We start from the raw sequence: 19,782 nt of genomic DNA, 5'->3' as shown, positions 1-19,782 counted from the left end.
TTCTTCTGTAGCACCACATTTCGAAAGCTTTTATTCTCTTCTTGTACAAACTATTTATTGTCCATGTTTCATTTCCATACATGGCCATGGCTACACTCGTAACAAATACTTTCCAAAATGACTTCCTGACACTTAAATCTATACTTGATGTTAACAAATTTCTCTTCTTCAGAAACGCTTTCCTTGCCATTGCCAGTCTACATTTTATATCCTCTCTACTTTGACCCTCATTTGTTATTTTTCTCCCCAAATAGCAAAACCCATTTACTACTTTAAGTGTCTCATTTCCTAATCTAATTCCCTCAGCATTACCCGAGTTAACTCGACTACATTCCATTATCCTCATTTTGCTTTTGTTGATGTTCATCTCACATCCTCGTTTCTGTGTCCATTCCATTCAACTGCTCTTCCAGGGCCTTTGCTGTCTCTGACAGAATTACAATGTCATCAGCGAACCTCAAAGTTTTTATTTCTTCTCCGTGGATTTTAATTCCTACTCCAAATTTTTCTTTTGTTTTCTTTACTGCTTGCTCAATGTACAGATTGAATAACATCAGGGATAGGCTACAATCCTGTCTCACTCCCTTCCCAGCCACTACTTCCCATTCATGCCCCTCGACTCATATAACTGCCATCTGGTTTCTGTACAAATTGTAAATTGCTTTTCCCTCCCTGTCTTTTATCCCTGCCACCTTGAGAATTTGAAAGAGAGTGTTCCAGTCAACAATGTCATAAGCTTTCTCTAAGTCTACAAACGCTAGAAATGTAGGTTTGCCTTTCCTTAATCTATCTTCTAAGATAAGTCGTAGGGTCAGTACTGCCTCACGTGTTCCAACATTTCTACGGAATCCAAACTGATCTTCCCCAAGGTCAGCATCTACCAGTTTTTCCATTCGTCTGCAAAGAATTTGTGTTAGTATTTTGCAACCGTGATTTATTAAACTGATAGTTCGGTAATTTTCACACCTGCTTTCTTTGGGATTGGAATTATTATATTCTTCTTGAAGTCTGAGGGTATTTCGCCTGTTTCATACATCTTGCTCACCAGATGCTAAAGTTTTGTCAGGTCTGGCTCTCCCAAGGCTTCAATAGTTCTAGTGGAATGTTGTCTACTCCCAGGTCCATGTTTTGCCTTAGGTCTTTCAGTGCTGTATCAAATTCTTCACGCAGTATCATATCTCCCTTTTCCGGCTCTACACACACCCGGCTGAAGCCAGTGACTCATACAGCAAGACTATTTACATATTCTGACAACCAGCAGCACCACATATGGGCTATTCCATCTCAAATTGGATGAAAAATGACAACACTGACCTTTTATTTTCGAAAATCATTAATATTTCTTTACATGCGTCAGATACAGTAAAAAAGAACACCCTTCATAATGTTAGCTCTTAAATGTTTACTAGATTTAGAATTAAAATTTGATAAAGTTTGCATTATTTTCCAAATGCAACAATTTGTCTGCTGTGTAAATCATGAACCTCATTTCAGATTTCAGTGAACTATGATTCATTTACAGCATAAATACCATTTCCTTAAAGATTAAGCTTACATAGCCTTCAACCTCTTTTTATTACACATTGATTCACGTTTTAAAATTTATGGAGCACCTTGTCTGAAATGCAGAAAAAAATTAAATAATGAACATTTAAGCTTGGGCTCCACTTGCCTCCCCCAGTCTCAGTTTCATTTGGACTCTTGTGCTCCTGTACTTATGTGCACTGATTGATTTGGATATTGTGAACTTACCAATTAACTATCATACAATTGTACCAATTAACTGTCAGCAGTGATTGGCGTCCAGGCAAAGTAATCATTTGGGAGACTACTATTCCTTATTTAACTTCAAACCAAGAAGTTTATTATTTTGTTTGTTGTCAGATTTAATTACTTTGTTTCCCGGAGGACACTTAAAAAAAAAAAAAAAAAAAAAAAAAATTCTTTCTTTTTACATGTTGCTGGCATAAAGCGTTTTACTTCATCACTACCTAGGAATCTTGTTTTACATTTATGCATGCACTCAATGTCACCATAGTTTTCTCTGCAGTTCCAAGGCGTTGATACCTCTGCACACATTTTTCCGTGTTGTTTTCTCCAGAGATAAGCTGTGTCTCTGACATTTAGGAAAAGATTTTCCTCCAATGCAGTGCAGTCTGCCATGTTGCAAAGTCACATTCTTTACTACACGTTCTGTATGAGAATGTTAAAGACAAATTCAATTGCAACAGGAAGTGATCATGCGTATGTTGTCTAGCTCATGGGTGTCCCCTTTAGTAGTGGTACACAAACTGAATGGCTTTCTCAGCCTATGTGGAGATTGTAAAAGCTGTTAATTCTCAAGTGGGGGTTGACACCCATCTGATTCTACATTCCAAGGACTTTTTTTCAAAATTAAAAGGCAGTGAATACTACTCTTAAATCAATAAGTTGGAAGTGCACTTGCAACTATATTTGTACCCGGACTTCAAATGAGTGCGCTTTTTGAATGCTCGTTCAGCCTCTACCAATGCCGGCTACTTTCTTTTGGCATTGCTAGTGCACCTGCCATACTCCAACAACTTCCATATTCAACGATCCATGGGACATCTGATCTGAGAGATTCCACTGTGTTGCAATTATCTCAACAAAATAATTGTTGTGCAGTCTAACACCCACAAGCATCTCCAGAAACTACACTCACTTTTTTCTGTCTTACAGAAAAAGAGCCTACAGTGTACTCTTAAGAGGTCATTCAATTGAGACCTGGGTTTCATTACGAACAAAAACTGTATACTTCTGACCAAACACCACAAACAGGCCACTGATTTTATGTCCCCTTTCCAGAATTTGAAAGAACTGTAATATTTCATGAGTATGGCGAACTACTATGGAAAATTTACAGCAAACGTAGTGTAGATTGCAGAACCTCTAAATTCCCTCTGAAAGAAGCAGGCTGAGTTTGTTTGGCTGCCTATGTGTGAGAATGTGTTTCCACCCTTAAATAAGTGCCTTGTTTGGTGTCCTACTCCACCAAGACACCTTTGGTTCTTGCCACAAATGCTTCACCATAGCATGGTACCAACACTGTCCTTATTACATGCTGGGAAGTGTGTCAGAACAGCCATAGTTTTCATTGCAAAATATTAAATAAGGCCCAAATCTACACATTTCAAAAATTTCACATGTGCCTCCAAGGCATGAAATTCCATACAAGCCTTTTTTTCTCACTTTGTTCAGCCCTTCTTCATTGTTGCCTGACAAAACAGCACAATGCATATGCCCACAGCAGTATGACCTTGGGCTTTATTCATGGACATGCAGTATTTCACAGAGTTCATTCTTTGTGTAGTCACAGCCAGGAAAGACTTTGTGTTGTGCACTTAATTCTCAATCTCTAATGAACTTGTAATCAGTTTTTTCATCAAATAATGGGAACACTGGAACCATTCCAACAAACCCAGCTTTATATCCCATATGCAATACATGGGCCTGTGGCTTTCCTTAACAATTAATTGACAGTTTATTGTCCAACCTTCTTGCTACTAGGTTAATGCAATCCATAATAAAATCTTCTCAAGCTCCCAATCACATCAAGTGCTAAAATTCCCATGAAAGTTTGCTTGACCATCTGTTCATCATTGTCAAGTGAAAACTGATTACAATACTGCCAATGGCTTTGTCCACATGCACTTCATCTTTTTCTAAGGTGTTGGCTTCCATACAGACACACTCAAAACTAAATATCAGATGATAAATATTAACCATTACAATAGTGCAATTTTTTGTGTTATTGGATGTCTTCTTAAAATACATTTTCAATATGTGGATGCAGATGGATGCTATGCAGTGTCACAGTTTGGTAGTCACTACAGGAACAAATTATAACAATAAGTGTGTTGTTATTCATGGAATAAATAAAACAGGGAATTTGGGAAATATGACATCAACTCAGCTAGTAGAGGAAAGAAAATACTGTAGAAGTTCTCACTTTAAACAAGAAATCCAACAACAGAAAAATACATAAATATATTACTAATTGCAAAGAATCTTAATGATAGGAGATTAACACAGAAAGAGTTCCTTGTTTCTTGGTCTTTATTGTTTGCAATAAATTATGATTCTCTCATTTTCTCTGTTAATATTTATCCCCACTCAACACTTATTTTCCTCTACACTTGACAACATTTGTCTGAATCTCTTTTTATACAAGCTTGCTCTATGGTATTTCATTCCTACAGTGTCTTACTGTCCTGTACTTGGCATTTACATCCTGACAAAGAGTTATGAGAGACTTTTTTTCCTATGTTACTACTGCCAGTCTTACAAACAATCTCCTTGTTCTTTTTTTCGTTAGCATTAACCCCACTCCTGACGTGCTCTGCTGTGCTTAAGATATGGCGAATACTTTTTATTTAAATTTGTGACCACATGGCCTTCCTGTTGGCAGCCATCAGATGCCTAAGGGAGAGGAGTACTCTGCACAACCTGTCTGCGAACTGTGTAAACTTCCTGGCAGATTAAAACTATGTGCTGGACCAAGACTCAGCCTTTTGCAGACAAATGGTCTACTGAATGAGCTGCCCCAGCATGACTCATGACCCCTTCTCGCAGCTTTACTTCCACCAGTACCTGATCTCCTACATTATAAACTTCACAGCAGCTCTCCTGCATAGCTTGCAGGATTAGCACTCCTGGAAGAAAGGATATTGAGGAGACATGGCTTAGCCACAGCCTGGGGGTTTGTTTCCAGATTCCATTGCAAAGTGAAAAATTCATCTTGGAAACATCCCCCAGGCTTTGACTAAGCTATATCTTCACAGTATCCTTCTTTCCAGGATTGCTACTACCCAAGATTCGCGGGAGAACTTCTGTGAAGTTTGGAAGGTAGGAAATGAGGTAAAGGCAGAAGTAAAATGGTGAGAATTGGCTGTGAGTTGTGCTTGGATAGCTCAGTTGGTACAGCAATTTCCTGAAAAGCACAAATGTCCAAAGTTTCAGTCTCGGTCTGGCACACAGTTTTAATCTCCCACGAAGTTTCACTCCACTGCCGAGTGAAAATTTAATTCTGTGTAAATTCTGTTCTATGTGTAATCATATTTAACTATTTGTGAATTGTAGTTGTTTAGGCAGACATTGAAGAACAGCCCAGCACTTATCTAAACAAGTGTGGGAAACTGCCTAGTAATCACACCCAGGCTGGCTGGTGCATCACCGATGGTCATTAACCTGCTGTGCACATTCGATCTGGGTCTGACTCACCTTCCTTCCTTATGAGCTAGTTCACTGCAAGTTGTAAAATATGAGCAGATCTTACAACCCCTCTAGTTTACCATAATACTGTTTACTCCTAGGTGAAGTGATGTACAACACTGATAGTTGAAGATTAAATTTCAATTTTGTTGTAAAGCTCTAAGTCCCACTCTTTGTATGCATTACATGCTGACATTTAACTTATTTTGAATATCTCACATTCTGAAAAGAAAGTTTTTGTATGTATATTACCCAAGGAAAATTTGAAAAATATTTTTCAAACTATTTTTATGTATCAAAGAGATCTGACCCAATGCTTTTGGTGTGATAATAAAAACATTACTTGAACACAAATTAGTTAAGGTAGAATCTTAAGCTTTCTAGTTCTCTCACCAACGAGAATATAAACTGTGAGCGACATATTGCGGTACCGACTCTTTTGACAAATATGTTCAGTTGTTGTTCCCCCCTACTCATGAATCATGGTCCATACCAAGGTTTTTTGTTTGTCCAGAATTAGTATTCTATTTAGCCATCGGAAACACATGTTTACATAGAATACATAATTCTACAGAGGGAATAGATAAATGCATATTTACAGAAATGAAAGCCCAAGCTGTCAATTTTCTCCACAAGTGTTTAACAAATAGAATTGTCGCGGTTATCGACTGCAAGAGTCGACTGCCCCATCTTTGAGAACGAACTTCTTTGAAAACTGTTTATCTCAGTGTGTCCCCAACTCTGTATTCGAGCGGATGTGTTTGGACTGCCATGATCAAAATAACGTTAATTCATTATAAACGAGCGAACACTTAATGTTGGGTTCGATATTACCACAGGTAACATCTTGATTCCCACACTGGTGACCCCGACGCTCACGAACGCCACTTACGATGCCAGAAATGTGTACTGGGACATCACCATGGACAAACAATGCAGCAACCCTTTGTCGGATTTCTACGTCCATCGACTTCGCATTGCGCCACATCTGGATGCAGTGTACAGGAAGTGTAATTAGTGTGTAAATTCCCAACTCTTATGTGAATCGTGCTTTTTGGTAACTTTTGTCACCTTCTCACACATTGACAATGCGACCGAGGCGCACACGTTGTCCATTGAAACCCACTCAACGCGTCGGTAATTTCACTTACGGACAGTGCAGTGCTCCTTTGCCGATCAATTTGGACAGTTTTGACTTGATTTTGTGTAATGAATTAACTTTGTGCAGTGTTTCGACATCGGACAATCACGCCCAACAATGGACTGCAACAAACGGGGACTATGTTGCAAATCTCAGTTCGCACGAACTCTGAACTACGGCTAAATCGCATGCCTCGCTGAATTCACAAACGCCCGTCACGGCTACCGCATCTTCCACGCTGCGTGCAAATTCATTCGACCCGGTTTCCGCACAGCCCATCTTCCAGAGTTTGAATGTTCGTGCCAACTTTTCTGTCACTTCTCCGCGCTTGTCCCTCATTTGCCGCATTCAGCTACCAACATTTCTCTCGGACCAACTTCCAATGTGGTTCGTGGCCACGGAGTATGTATTCTCCTCTTATGGCATCACCAACGAAAGTGAAAAATACCTCGTACTCTTCAGGCACCTAAAGGACTATCATTGCATAATTATGGACATTATCTGTGACAATTTGAGTGACAAGTACACCAGAGCGAAAGCCGCTTTAATTCAGTGCCTGTCACCAACATCACAGGAATAATTTCATCAAGGACATCCTACTGATCAACGACAATGCACCAGTTACACCGATGACAATGCCGGCTGTTTCTCAGTGCAACACTGGACGTGCCACGCCTCCCTCTACGCAGCACCTGAGCCGCACCGACTCTGGTCGACTGCTACCGACAGCGACGTCACGGCCGCCGCCTGCTGGCTCACTGACCTTGACCCAGTCAAAACAAACGCTGCGCGACTTACGATCCCGCCACAGCTACCGCACCCGCATCTTGTCAACAACTCGCCGACACTACGCATGCTTACTGCTCGGCCGTTCACTACTCGATCTTGCCCGCAACTTGTTCACCCACCCCAGAAGACGATTTCAGCCGTATCAATGCTTCATACAGCAGTGAACGTGTTCTCACTCCGCCGCCACCGAGTACTGAGTTTCACATTCGCGATCGCACACACGATCTCTTCTACTCGAACTGTTAGGTCAATACTGTGCTGCGGACCTTGTCTTGTCCCGTCACGTTACCCTTTGATGGAGACAGATTCTGATTTTGACCCCATCTTACTCAATGATACACAGCAGACTGCTTCACGACATACATTTTCACCTGAACAATTGCGACAGCTACGTGAACAAATTGCGACATACAACTTGTTGGTACAAGATCAGTTACACATGCTGCAGCCGACACCGACCGAGCGCGACATGCAACGAGATGCATTTTCGCCTGAACAACTGTGACAGCTACGTGAGCAAATTGCGACATACAACTTGTTGGTACAAGATCAGTTACACATGCTGCAGCCGACACCGACCGAGCGCGACATGCAACGAAATGCTCTTGTCATTGTTCTGCTTCCGACTGCTGATGATCCTTCGCCGTTACTACCAGCTACAACTAATACCCTGACAATCAAGCTACATGGATCTATGTCCCAGATGTCAGATGTGATACAAGCAAGTTATTTACGCCACTGCCACCTTTCCTTGGTAGTTCCAGACACTTTGTGCCTGTACAACGCCATAACCAGCCGCATTCCAGTGCCTCTTGCTTTGCCGCCCTCTTCACTACCACCGCAATGTATGACCAACACATCTGCCGTTTCTGCTTCGACGAGTGAGCATCTTTCCGCTCCGTCACACGACTGTGCAGCAGTTTCGCGTGACCAGCTTGCAGCCTTACAACTCGATCGCAGTGCCGACAGCGGCAGCACACACGCAGCTCCAGTACCATCAAACTGTGTTGCCTGTCCGCCACAGACCAGTAGTTCATTCGCCGATTTGACTTCTTCACGTTCACATTACGTCTCATCGCCTTCCTGCTCCGACCATGGTTTCGCCGACCACGTCCGCCTTCCACCACCTCTCGCCGTCGCCATGCCTCATGCACAGGGCTCACGGCCACACCCCCCAACCTTCGATCACGGTTGTTTCGCACATCAAAACACCGACACTGTCAACTACCGCTGTAGCACACTCACCATCCACGGACTCTGAGGTAACGCTTCTGCCTACACCGAAGTCATCCACCGCCAAGGTCAGTCATGTGCAGCTTGCTGTTTTCTCCCCTGCTGTGACATCAAGCACCTCTATAACTCCGTCATTACCGCGGGTGTTGTTCATCCAGCAGCTCTTACACAACCTGTTAAGCCACAGCATGCTGGCTCCTTTATGTCATATGGCCAATAACAAACTGTTACCGGACACGTTACACTTACCACAGCGCTCGCCGGCAAATACTTTGGCAATACATCGCATCGCTTCTTCGATGCACTCCGCGCCTTTGATTGAATCAAAACTCCGCTGCGCCACACGTCCTCAGCACGAAGATGTTCTCCCCACCAACACGCTGCCGCCTTCTGCTTCCACCGTGCCATGAGCAGCATGGCAAGGTCAACCTGTGGACGCCTTCCGTGCCTCGTTCCCTCCGCTGGTCGCGCCTACCAAGACATTGAGAAACGGTCCGATCGCGCCTCGCACTAGCGCCTGCCACGACACGATCAGTCACACGCACCTGCGTCATCAGCTGGCCGGGTGCACACACACCTCTCATCATCCTTACCGTGCTCCGCACTACGGCGGGGGCTCTGTGGCGGTTATCGACTGCAAGAGTTGACCGCCTCATCTTTGAGAACGAAATTCTTTCAGAACTGTTTATCGCAGTGTGTTCCGAACTCTGTATTCGAGCCGATGTGTTTGTACCGACATGATCAAAATAAAGTTAATTCATTACAAACGAGCAAATACTTAACGTTGGGTTCGATATTACTGCACGTAACATCTCGATTCCCATAGAATCATACATAAACTAGACATTTATGTTATCAATTCACACTCTTTCTTAAATTTAATAATAAGGATACAGATACATGAATATATGAGTCCTACAGATTTTCCTCTATACTCTAAAGAAAACTGATTATCATTTGATACAGGTGAATGTTTTTAGAAACCAAAAGAGAAGACGTTTGTGGGAGGAGGTAACCCACACTTATCAGAGTCTTTCGACATTCTGATTGTTCACTGTCAAATTTGGGACGTGAAAACAAGATGTGGTTTACATCAGCTTCTAACATGGAACTGCACTCACATGCAGGAGAATCATAAATGTTGACTCTATACAGATGTACAGGAAATGAGGTACAGTTAAAGTAGAGTTGAATGATGGCGGAAATCATTGATCAGTTCAAATGCATTCTCATAAACCAGTGTCTTATAGGAATTTGAAGTTGTAATGCCACATAATAACCACCTTTTGTTTTTTTGGATCACATTAAACTTCTCTTGCCAATGCTGTTTTCCGTGGCTCTTGACTTCATGTGAGTAGTCTGTATACAGCAATTTAAAATTGAGAACAGTTTCCGTATATGAAGCTTGCTTCACTAAGACATCAACTTCTTGATTACAGTGGATGGCAGTGTGGGAATGAGCCCACTGCAAAATGATTGTCTGCCCTCTCCGTTTACAGCAAATATATTAAAGTGCCACATCCAAAATATAATGGTTGGTTGCTTTATTCAATCTTCGGTGTTTAATACTTTTAAGAACACTCTGGGAGTTGGACACAATATCCTGAACAAGGAAATAGGTGATATGACTTGTGCACATCAACAATACAGATAGTCTTATGATAAGCACAATCACAACTGAAGGGTCTCTGAGAAGAAGCAGGTGAAGAGTGAAGAGTAGGGACGACTGACTGATTTGGCATTGTAAACAGCTGAAACCACGGAGATAGACATGCAGCTCTCCTGTGTGTCTTAATGGTGGGTAAAATATTTTGGAGGTAAAACAGTCCCCCAACCAGATCTCCAAGTAAGGACTGTTTGGTAGGATGTTGTCATTAGGTAGGTAGGTAGAGAGAGAGAGAGAGAGAGAGAGAGAGAGAGAGAGAGAGAGAGAGAAGAGGTGTTCTATGGGATGGAGCGTGGAATGTTAAATCCCTTAATTGGATAGGCAGGATATTTGGAGAATTTAAAAAGGGACGGATACAGTGGGAACTGCTGAAATGCCAGTGGCAAGAAGAACAGGACTTCAGGCCAGGTGAATACAGAATTATAAATACAAAATCAAATAGAGGTAATGCACGAGTAGGAATAATAATGAATACGAAAAGAAGAAGAATAATGAATAGTGTAAACAATGCATTGTCATAGCCAAGATATAAATGAAGTGTAAGTTTATATGCGCACACATTGAGGAGATTGAGAGAAAGTATATTGGGATAAAAGAAATTATTCAGACAGTTGGGTATGAGGAAATGTAATTTTGATCAGGTACTGGAATTCAGTAGTAGCAAAAAGAAGAGAAGGAGTAACAGTAGGAGAACATGGAATGAGAGAAAGAAATGAACGGGGAAGCCACTGGCAGAAATTTGCACAAAGAAAATTTAGTTATTGCCAATACTTAGTTTGAGGGTCATGAAAGGAGACTGTATATGTGGATAAACCTTGAAGACACCAGAAGGATTCATGTAGATTACGCAATGGCATGAATTCATAAATGTAAGACAAGGATTTTGAAAATTGGTTTTAAACTGCAAAACATTTCCAATCATAATTTATTGGTTATGCACTGCAGATTAAAATTAAGAAATTTCAGAAAGGTAAACAATTAAAGAGGTGGGATCTCAATAAATTGAAAGAACCAGAGGCTGTTGAGAGCTCAAAGGAAGCAATAGGCAAAACGGAAAAAAGAACACAGTGGAGAAGGTGGCATTTTTTCCACTTCTGATGTATTTATTGTATCGATACATGACAAGTTTCCGCCTTTTAGGTAATTTTCACGTGATTTTCTGAAACAGAAAAATGTGTCATATGCATTAAAATGGCAGACTCTTTAAATTTACATGTTCTATTCATTTGGTTTACACTAATAAAATAAATACAGCAGAAGTGGAAATCTGCCCATTCTGTTAATAAATTCCTTGCTGTGGTATCCACTATGATGAAAATCAATATCTGGGGCAGTCGAATGAAAACGAGGCAGATGGAAAAAAGGAATACACCTCTTTGTCCAAAACAAGTCGATGAATGTCTTTGTTCAGGGCTCAATCGTATGGTGTGAAATATATACCGTATTGAGGACGTGAAAGTGCCTCCCAGCGAAACTTCTGCAGTGTACTTGAAACAACTGTGGCAATGTGAGACTGGCACATTATCAATCTTTGCACCTCTTTGAAATGTTATCAAGATGTGACAAGATATCTGTGTTGTTTTTCACAGATAGTATGTCACTACAGATTACCGGACCATCTGCAAAAAAGTATGAGATAAATATTTATTTCATTTTATCATTATATATACTGTTAAATTTGAATATTATATCTAACTAACTCACAATAAACCTAAATTGTATTATTCCATTGTTGTTGTTGTTGTTGTGGTCTTCAGTCCTGAGACTGGTTTGATGCAGCTCTCCATGCTACTCTATCCTGTGCAAGCTTCTTCATCTCCCAGTACTTACTGCAACCTACATCCTTCTGAATCTGCTTAGTGTATTGATCTCTTGGTCTCCCTCTACGATTTTTACCCTCCACGCTGCCCTCCAATGCTAAATTTGTGATCCCTTGATGGCTCAAAACATGTCCTACCAACCGATCCCTTCTTCTAGTCAAGTTGTGCCACAAACGTCTCTTCTCCCCAATCCTATTCAATACCTCCTCATTAGTCACATGATCTACCCACCTTATCTTCAGCATTCCACCTTATCTTCAGCATTCTTCTGTAGCACCACATTTCGAAAGCTTCTATTCTCTTCTTGTCCAAACTGGTTATTGTCCATGTTTCACTTCCATACATGGCTACACTCCATACAAATACTTTCAGAGTATTATTCCATAAGCTTCACTTAATTTTAGTTTATACAATCTGCTCCACACATGTGTTTTGACACAATTTGCCACAAAACAATGCAGAAGCACAAGGCTTTGCTGCACCAAGTGCAGGAAATGAATGAGTTGGTGCTACTTCCATGTAAAAGAATTAAAAATATTTACAATGAAAATGTGGTTGTTTTGTTTGAGAAAAAAAAAGTTTGACGTAAGAAAAAGTGTTTCTCAACATCAGAATGCAGAATTCAACCGAAGTTCTCTAAAGCATGACATATGGCCCGACGGACCGGAGTGTTTTATTTATTCAAGCCAGGATCATATAATACAACTAAATATATGATGACTCATCTTAATTCTAATTCAAGAAATGATGACATCTGTATAACGCAAGGACATACTCGCACTTTCATTTGCCATTGACATATTGCCATTTAAATGTGCCCTAGCAAATAAAACATTGTTGTCAAAAAGCAAGACTTTATCAAATTGTGGGTAGACCCATGTGTTGCCAAGTTTGTTTTGACTATGCTAGATAGGTCCTGATGGGGAGCCCTTACATCCCCCCCCCCCCCCCCCCCCTCCCAATTTTTGAAGCCTTGGAGAAAGATATTCGTGGCCATCAATTTGCTTCTGAAGAAGAGGTGCATATTTGGGTATAATCATGGTTCTGAAGGCAGCCACAAACACTTCTTTGTGAACGCAATGACCATCTTGTCTCACAGAAGGATAAATGTATTAACAGTTATGGCAATTATTTTTGAAATAAGGAACAGTTTACTTACTTTTTTTCCATTTGTCTTGTTTTCAACTGACTGCCCTTTATACAACAAAATATAAATGGATAACTCTGAGATGTGAAATGGTATAGGCAACAGAGGATCAGATAGGCAAAAACAAGAACCAGCAGAAATCTTTGGATAACATGTAAGATATTGAATTTAATTGATAAAAGGAGAAAATATAAAAATGCAGCAAATGACGCAGGCTAAAGGGAATACAGACATCAAAAAAATGAGATAACAGGAAATGCAAAATGGCTAAGCAGGTATGGGTAGAGGACAAACTCAAGGCTATAGAAGTATGCATGAGTAGTGAAAAGATAGATTTTGCTGGCAGGAAAATTGGAGAGACTTTTGGGGAAAAGAGAAGCAACTGTACGAACATCAAAAGGTCAGTGGCAATCCAGTACTAAGCAAAGAAGGGAAAGCTGAAATATGGAAGGGATGTGCAGAATGACTAACTGCCGATACTGTGAGAAGAATTTGACAGAACACTGAAAATCATAAGTCAGAAACAAGGTCCATGCAGTAGATGACATTCCTTCAGAATTATTAAAGACCTTGGGAGAACATATCATGACAAAACTATACCACCTGGTGTGCAAGATTTTTTAGACATGCAAAATACCCTCAGACTTAAAGAAGACTGTAATAATTCCTATTCCACAAAATACATGCACAGCACTTTTTCTTTTCTATCCTATGATGAAACATTCTACCGAGCAGTTCATATCAGGAAACTTGAATGGGGACTATTTTACCTCTGGAATACTTTACCCAAGAGGGTGCCATTATTTAACCACACAATATAGCTGCACAACGTTAAGAAAAACAATGGTTGTAGTTTCTCACTGCTTTCAGATGTTTGTAGTACCAACATAGCAAGCCCATGTTGGGTAATGTTACAAAGACAGATCAGGCCAGACACGTGTGACCATTATAGAACCATTAGGTTAATAAGTCATGGATGCAAAATACTAAGACAAATTATTTACAGAAGAATGGAAAAAATGGTAGAAGCTGACCCTGGTGAAGATCAGTTTGGTTTCCAAAGAAATTTTGGAACACAAAAGGTAATACTGACCCCACTACTTACCTTAGAATATAGTTTGAAGAAAACAAACCTTCATTTATAGCATTCTTAGAGAGCATTTCACAATGCATATGTTCCATATTGTATATGTTTCAAAATCCTACTGCAAATGGATGTCACTTTTACGTAACAATAATTCAGCAAATTACTTCTATTTTTCCTTTCTGCTGTATAAGTATGACCTGAATAAGTTTCATGTCTCCAGGTGCAGGTCTTTTGTTGAGCAAAAGGTTGCATATTACTGATAAAAACGGACCTACTTCATCAGCAAAACCTGGAAGGAACCTTAGTGATAAACTGTCTGGACCAAAAGACTTGCCTATATTGTGTGACTTAACGTTGCTCTGCTAAACCAAGGGAGTCACTTCCAAATCACACATTTTGGCAGCTGTTCTTTATTAAAATTCTGCAATATTATCTGCATCTTCCTTGAAGGGGTTTTGGATAACAATGTTTAATAATTCCACATTAGTGATGGCTGTCATCAGTAACATTACCATTCCTATGGTGCAGTGAAGGCATTGATCATGACTTGTCACTGGTGTACTTTACATTGGACCAAAATCACTTCGGGTTTTCTGCCAGATTTTGAGACCAACTTTTGTTGTGAAAACTGTTAAAAGCATATCCCACTAAAGTGCACTTCAAGTTTCAAGCATCCTTAAATTGTCTTTGAATTAGATGATAAGGATAAACAGTTTCACTGGGCCCTTAAAAGTATCGCTGAAAGATGGCGGTGCCTTCCGGGCTGGCCACTGCCATCTTAATGTCTGTCAGGCACCCCCCCCCCCCCCCCTTTCATTTTGTTTTGGTGATTATCATACAATTTCACTCGCCTTTGGTGTATCTAAATTTTCCCTGATTGTTATTGATTTGATGGACTAATAGGGTTAGGGTAAACCACTGATTGATTTCACAGTACATGCGTGACTTGTGTAGTAACAGTAGAATTAAACTCAGCTATAGCTTTAGAACTTTCCCCAAGCAGCAAGCCAGTTCACAGACGAGTCACCGAAACAGGCTGTGGTCCTGGCAGGGTAGTGCCAGGTGGTGGCTGGCCTTGTTCCACTAGCACCCAAGCAAGAGGGTGGGAACGCTGTGGCTCAATGCAAAATGACACTTCTTTAGAAACTGGTGGTGCCGAGCATCCTGGCAGCTGGTCTAACTGCGAATTCACTTGGGGTGGGAGCCTGGTCTCCTTATCCCAGATAAAACAGCGTTGGGCTAGCGCCCAGCTAATGTGTTTATTATAGTGTTGCCAACTTAGTGGATTTTCCACAAAACTGGTGGTTTCTACCCTCCTTTTAGTGGCAAAATATTGCTTCTAGTGGCTTGTGGATTTTATAGTGGTTTAGTAGAATTCAGTTTCAGTTACTGAAAAGCCGATCTCTCAACCACTAAGCTATTATATGTTTCAAAATACGTTATTTCTACTTTATTTGATTTCAGGAGTATTTAACTTTTACTGCAAAGACAACACTGATGCACTACAATGTGACATCAAACGAATCATCACACTCGACACACTACATGTGGGGATTCCCTGTAGAATGAACAGTACTTAGTAGCACCCAGTTATAGTTCATTTCACGAGTGATGGCTGCTGGCGCAGGTGCAGGGAGTGGCAGCAACCAGTTTCAAACAATGGTGCTCACTTATTTCATTGTTGCATAGAATAACCACTGAGAGCTTGTTGGCTCAGGCAGGGTGTGTCATGTCAGATGTGCAGAAAAACTAACTCGACTGTCGTTGTTCATGGTGTGCACTATACAATTGTGATTCTCAGTGTATGGTATCATTTCACGACTTCATACATGTATAGCTATGCCAAAACCACAGTTTATGCAAAAGTTTCAGGATTCTTGGCTTCAAGACCCACATTTAAAAGTTGGGTTCAGGTTATTGAAAATACTATGGGTCAGGTAGCGAACTGCAAGTTTTGTGGTACAGTTTTAAGGAGTCACTATGATAATTTGAACTCTCGTGGGACGTCAAAGAAGCATCTACAAAATAAAAAGGTAAGCAACCTTTTTTAAAAATTGATTAGTCATTCATTAATTGGTTTTACATCTTTGACCATTCTTGGACTAAATAAATTGTTGCAGTTTGTACCTATGCAACCTACAATTGCTTTTAAGTTAGGGCCCATTGGGAATAAGAAAAAAAGGAAGAAGCAAGACTTTCATTATTCACAGCCACGCATACTAGTAACCATGTAGTTGACCATTTGGGAGAGGTAATTAATCACAGTTATGAAAAAGATATCGAAAAATTTCAGATGCACTGAACTAAGTGCACTTCAGTTATAAAAAACGTATTACCACCGCATTTCCCTGATGTTCTAAAACAAGATTGCAAAGATCAACCATTTAGGTTATTAATTGATGAATCTACTGATATTGTTGTACATAAATACCTGGGATTGATTACTGTTTATTACAGTAAGTTACACCAAAAAATAGTATCTACATACCTTGACCTTGCTGCTTAAATGTAATGCTGGAGCTATTGTCTCTGCTATAAATAAGACACTTGAACGGTTTGATTTGCGACTTGAAAATTTAATGGGAATTTGTTCAGATAATGACTCTGTCATAGTTGGAGTAAATAACAGAGAATTTGTGAAATTGAAAGAAGAGGTACCACACCTGATTTTAGTACATTGCTTGTGCCATTCCTTGCGACTGGCTGCTTCAGCTGCTGAAAAAGAATTTTTACCGAGAAATTTGGAGTTTCTAATTAAAGAGATATATGATTGGTTTAGTCGCTCCTCTTCCAGACAATCTCTTTGTAAGGAGCTATACAAAACCATCAACGATAGACAAAAACTGTTAAAAATAGTTGAAGCATGCCAGACAGGGTGGTTACCAATAGAACCCAATGTATCAAAATATACACACAATGGTCAGAGCTAAAAACAAATTTTTCCATAGCTAAAGTGCATGAAAGGTGTCACATGACAGAGTTATTGCACGTTACATATGTGAACGAGATTAATTACACATATACTTCATTTTTATATCCAATATTATTTGAAATAAACAGAGTCAAATGTTCGAGTCGAAAGATACAGATCACACCAAACTCTTTGATGAGTTGACCAACCTGATTGATATGCTTATCAGCAAAGTTACGTTAACTGAAAATAATGTTAGTATTTTTATTCAAAAATTCACGATTTCTTCTATTTAAGATGTTAGCTGGAATTCCACTTTGAGAAGCAGTTGTTTGAAATGAGAGAAAAAGGATTACCATCGGAAGATGAAGAAATGTTGCATAATCCGTGCCTGACATTTATATTAAGTCTGATTGAAAATATAAAAAAACAGGTTACCAGAAAATTTGACACTGATGAAAAAAATTTCCGGGATAAGTGTTGAACAAGCACTTAATCACAACAAAGAAAATCTGGTTTACATAATGGCTTGGTTCAACAAAAGTGTAGAACTTATAGCAAAAGTGGATGATCAGTGGCGACAAATTCATTTGCTGAACTGGAGCGAGACCAAAGATACAAAATAATTTTGGAATGAAGTACTGCATTTCAAAAATGCTCAAGAGGAATCCAGATTTGAGGAATTAGTGACTTTTGCGATTACTTGCCTAATACTGCCTCATTCCAGTGCCTATGTTGACAGACTATTTAACAGTATGAATGTAATAAAAAACAGAGGAATAGAATGAAGTTAAGGCTTTTAACTGCTATATTAAGAATATGCAGTGGTTTGACTTGGAAGGAAAATGCTGCAACGTATATGAAATTCCAGTAAACTTTGTAAAACAAATCGATACCAAAGAATCGTATCAGTCTGAAACCAATGATGATGACGATGACGATGATGATGATGATGATGATGAAGATGTATAATAATTAAAAAAAATTGTGGAAATTTAAGTGATTATGAGAGTAGGGGCATTTTTGTTAGTGGTTTTCTGGTGGTTTTGCACTGAAACTGGTAGGGAACTCACTTTAACTATTGGTAACACCGGTTTATTACAAGAACAGCATACCCTGTGAGACGGGATGACGAATTTCTCCGGATGTCGTGTTTTCTTAGATGCCACTGTGCCCTGCGAAAACGGCACTCACTAAATCATTTTATGGATGAGGTGGAGCTTGCTTTCACTAGGAAGCTTCCCTCATCTTGTGAAATGCGCTGGGGGTTTGACCGCAGAACCTTCACACATTGTGTTCTGTTTTTTTTTGGAGAACAGAATGTATACTGCACTGCAGTGATTGGTTGAGGAAGATCAGGTCTCCTTGCTAGAAAACATGATTGGCACGGTAACCACTGCTGGGGCATGATAGCTTTATTCTAGAACATCATGGAGGGGGCAACTGCCATTTTTCAGAAGGTTTTGAGCAACGGGGGAAACTGGGACTTTCTTCTCGACCTTCACATAGAACATTCGCTAGGGCTCTTCCCTTTATATGGAGTGAGCAGTTTGTTGTAAAGATGTCCGGACACCTGGGCAAAACTTATATTTTCCTGGACATGAGACAATCTCCGGTGGACGTGGGGGTCATCTCCCGCAGTACGACACTTCATCTTTCACCAGCTATATCGGTAATGTTGTACAGCTTTGGCAAATTCAGAAACCTATCAATTGTTTTCACAACCATCTTTTTTCATAGCAGCCTTGTACCTGCAGTAGTCACTCCCAGTGTCCATTGCATGCTTAATTATATTTTGACACAAGAGACCAATCAGTGGAATGATGCAGTAGAATGTGCTTGCCTACACTGACATCCTTCTACTCATTGTAGCCAGTCTCATTTACACGTAAATTCCTGTTAGGTTCCCCAAGTCTATTGCCAACCAACATGAGTTCGCATTAATGCAATGTTACACAGTTGAAGTTTCTGTTTATATGTTTGTTCTCACTTGACCTTGACATTAGTTAGTAAATTTCTTTGTGATACCTTAGGTCCTCGTTATTAATTTTTTCAATGACACCCATTCTCATTCCCTATGAGTAATTTATTTTGTTGTGAGTCTGAAGTAATCAAATTAATTTTATGTCTACTTAGCTGCCTCAGGGTGACCAACATAGGGCCCACTGGTTAATATCAGATTTCCTTGCGTTATTGATAAATGTGGCACCTCTTGGATATGGTGGTTATGACTTTTTAGTTATTTGGCAGCCAGAGAACTGCCGCCACCATAGTATAGCTTACATCATAGCTTAACTGGTCAGAGACCTTTTTTTTTAATAGTATAATACACTATTCAAAGATAAAGATAGTTTTACTAAAGATAAATAAGGAAATTTCTCATTTATTGGTGATTATTAACTTTTCTGTTACCTGCATAGCAAGGTAGACTATTCATTAAACATTAAATGAGAAAATAAATATGTTGAAACATTATAATTAATATACTGAACTCCTTATGATTACGGGTGAACAGCACGTTTTATTATGCTTCTTCATAGTTTTTATTCAAGATGAGCATCACACTTTATCATGCTTCCCATTTTTATACACTGAAGCAATTGAGGGCAAAAAGATAAGAAGTGGCAGTCCACTAGCTTGAAACAAAAGCTGTAGTAGTTGTTGCTTTTGTTGTCATTGTTGTGTTCTTCAATTTGAAGGCTGATCTGATGCAGTTCTCCATGGCAGTCTAGCCTGTGCAAGCTTCCTCATCTCTA

General features: G+C 39.9%; 1 protein-coding gene across 1 annotated transcript in view; it reads right to left on the bottom strand.

The window, feature by feature from the left end:
* LOC126457406 (intraflagellar transport protein 140 homolog) overlaps positions 1–19,782 on the bottom strand; it is a 262,614-nt gene that overhangs the window by 3,877 nt on the left and 238,955 nt on the right. The gene's annotated exons all lie outside the window — the stretch shown is intronic.

Source organism: Schistocerca serialis, chromosome 2, assembly GCF_023864345.2.
Source record: "Schistocerca serialis cubense isolate TAMUIC-IGC-003099 chromosome 2, iqSchSeri2.2, whole genome shotgun sequence".
NCBI lineage: Eukaryota > Metazoa > Arthropoda > Insecta > Orthoptera > Acrididae > Schistocerca > Schistocerca serialis.
The sequence above is the reverse complement of the archived record's forward strand: the minus strand, read 5'-3'. Positions and strand labels throughout refer to the sequence as shown.